The sequence below is a fragment of the Octopus bimaculoides genome, chromosome 20 (genome assembly GCF_001194135.2).
Source record: "Octopus bimaculoides isolate UCB-OBI-ISO-001 chromosome 20, ASM119413v2, whole genome shotgun sequence".
NCBI lineage: Eukaryota > Metazoa > Mollusca > Cephalopoda > Octopoda > Octopodidae > Octopus > Octopus bimaculoides.
The window spans coordinates 43,439,306-43,442,121 of record NC_069000.1 but is presented as its reverse complement, the minus strand read 5'-3'; the positions used below and the strand labels follow the sequence as shown (position 1 = coordinate 43,442,121).

At 41.8% G+C, this 2,816-nt stretch overlaps 1 protein-coding gene across 1 annotated transcript in view; it reads left to right on the top strand.

Moving 5' to 3' along the window:
* Nucleotides 1-665: 665 nt before the first annotated feature.
* LOC106878952 (uncharacterized) overlaps nucleotides 666-2,816 on the top strand; it is a 10,347-nt gene continuing 8,196 nt past the window's right edge. The window contains exon 1 of the mRNA XM_014928327.2: nucleotides 666-908. The gene's annotated coding sequence lies outside the window, so the exon portion shown is untranslated. The remainder of the gene's footprint in view (nucleotides 909-2,816) is intronic.

The following is a 2,816-nucleotide window of genomic DNA, read 5'->3' as shown; positions in this document are numbered from 1 at the left end:
GAAGAATTAATAAACTTGTTGATATGGCTGGTGTGTCATGGAGTTCCTGCCAACGAATTTTGAGCAAGGAATTGCGAAGGAAAAGTGCTACAGAAATATTCGTTTCCCCCTTGTTCACGGAAGATCAAAAGCAGTCATGACTGAATGCGTGTCATGGACTGAAAGAGCATTTGGAAGTTGATACGGACCTTTTATCGAAAGTCATCATTGGTGACGAAACCTGGTCCTACGGAATTCGCAGATGTGGAAGAGGTAAAGAAAAAGAAAAATGACAGGGGCACCACTTCTCAAGAGTTCCAGTATTGCTTCAAAAAGTGGAGCACGCGTCCGGACCGCTGCATTGCTTCAAATGGAGAATACTTTGAAAGCGATAGAAGTGTAAACGTGTAAAACTAAGCGAATAAAATAATATTGCAAAATTCCGGTTTCATTTGGGTATCCCGTCGTATACATCCATAAGCATCTCTCTCTTTCTCCGCTGCTGTCTCTGTTTCCCCCTCTCTCTCCCCCCTCTCTCTGTCTGTCTCTTCATATATTTGTTTTACATTTTCTGTCAGTGATGTAATATTTTGCGTGGGTCTGCGTGTAGTTTTACTGGTTGAAAATATCAAACCATATATATGCAGTGAGAATTCTAGGCATTTATAAGCACCCACCCGTATTATGTATCACTAGTACGTTAAATATATATAAAGGCTTAAGAAAGTTTGTTATAAGCCTCCAGCATGAATCTACTGTAGGACCACCGTTAAACCTCTACAAACTCTACCATAACATCGACAGCGACTACCACAGTAAATTTTGGCGTATTGCCCTCAGATAATTTGCATCGCTGTTCCATTTATCCTCTTATAAATTTTGGATTATCTCTCATTCTGGCCACAACGAATCTTTCTCAAAACACAAAGGTAAGTATCAGCGTGTGAATTTATGTGTCTTCTCGATGATTTCGGTGTATTTACATTATATGTCTGTTGTTTGATGCTTCTCAAGCCATGGCTGGCTCACAAGGTCCGGTTTCATTGGCGTATAGGCCCCCCACCTGGACGGGACGCCGGTCCGTCGCAGGTGAGCTGCTAGATACAGGAGGAAAGAGTGAGGGAAAGTTGTGGCAAATGAGTCAGCAGAAGTTCGCCATTACCTTCTACTGGAGCCGCTTGAAGATTAGATATTTCACTCATGAACACACACATCACCCGGTCTGAGATTCGAACCCGCGATCCCTCGATTGCGAGCCCGCTGCTCTAACCACGAGGCCATGCGTCTCCACACATTATATGTCTACAGCAAGAAATTTTCTCCATGACAAAACATGGTTGATGTTTACAAGTCCGAACATGCTTTTAGCATATTCTAATAGTATTAAGATTGCAATGATGAAATATAATTGTTATTTTGTTTCTTTAGCCATATAATATCCGAGTTGTCGCATAACACTTACAGTGTTGGTTCCTGTTCAAAAATTCTACTGAACTAAGCACAAAGTTTTTAGTGTGTCACCCGATATTTTGTGAGACCTTCTCTTATTTCCCCCTTCTCTCGTCCACCTGCAATGACCCGTTCTTATTCTTTCTTTTCTTTTCTTCTTGACTTCGGGAGAATGGAGCTCTTCTGCTTTGTCCGGAGTCTCTCCCCTACCTCCCGAAACCTTAGGGTCCTTCGGCGGGCAACCATTGTTGCCCGCTTTCTTCCTTTTTAATTCTTTTCGAGTTTCTTCTTCTCTTCTATCCTGTTTTCTTCTATTTTTATCAATTTTTGATGGATTGTTTTTGTGAACTGTTTTTGAACTGTTTTTTTTTTGGACATGGCAGAGAAAGAACTTAAAAAGAACCCTGTCTTGGAGTGGGAAATTATGCCACCCAAGCAGTGGTTAAAAGATATGGAAGAGAGGACGGTAGTGGTTAGAACTTACTCGAAAGTTCTTGATACCAACACCGTCTTCCCAAAACCAACTATACAAAAAGAACTGAAAGACTATTTGTCCTCTGTGAAATACATATCCCGCGGTGTCAAGCATGCAACCGTATGGTTGCTGTTTGACACCCCGGAGGAGGCTCACAATTTTGCGAGCCAGCCCTTGGAGGGCAACGAAATTCTGTTCCTCTCGTCGTACTGCGTTACCGGCCAGCCATGAGATTCGAACTCACATTCCTCGAGTCTCATGGCTGGCCGGTAACGTATTTTTCTGCAATGTATGGATAATTTATCCTGATCACGCTATTTATTAGAATTATCACGCGTTCGAGAATTAAAAAAAAAATTATTTCCGTATCTTTCAACATGCATATTTATTTAAGTTCTTCGCGATCCATTTCCTCGCAGATGAAGGGTGTAATGCATTCGTATCACTATCACTGGCTAACAGCTGCCAGGGTTCAAGTAGCAGAGAATGACATAGACATATCGTAAACCATCCACTTCTCCACATCCTGAACAACCTACACCAAATGCCTCAAACAACACATGCATTTATTAACTCCAAACTCACCAAGAAACGAACTACAAATTTTTTTAAACCAGATATCCGTATAAAAGTGTTACATCCTTCATTTGAGAGGAAAGATATTGTGACGTAGTTATATATATCTCTTTTACTCTTTTACTTGTTTCAGTCATTTGACTGCGGCCATGCTGGAGCACCGCCTTTAGTCGAGCAAATCGACCCCGGGACTTATTCTTTGTAAGCCTAGTACTTATGCTATCGGTCTCTTTTGCCGAACCGCTAAGTGACGGGGACAGAAATATACCAGCATCGGTTGTCAAGCAATGCTAGGGGGACAAACACACACACACAAACACACACACACACACACACA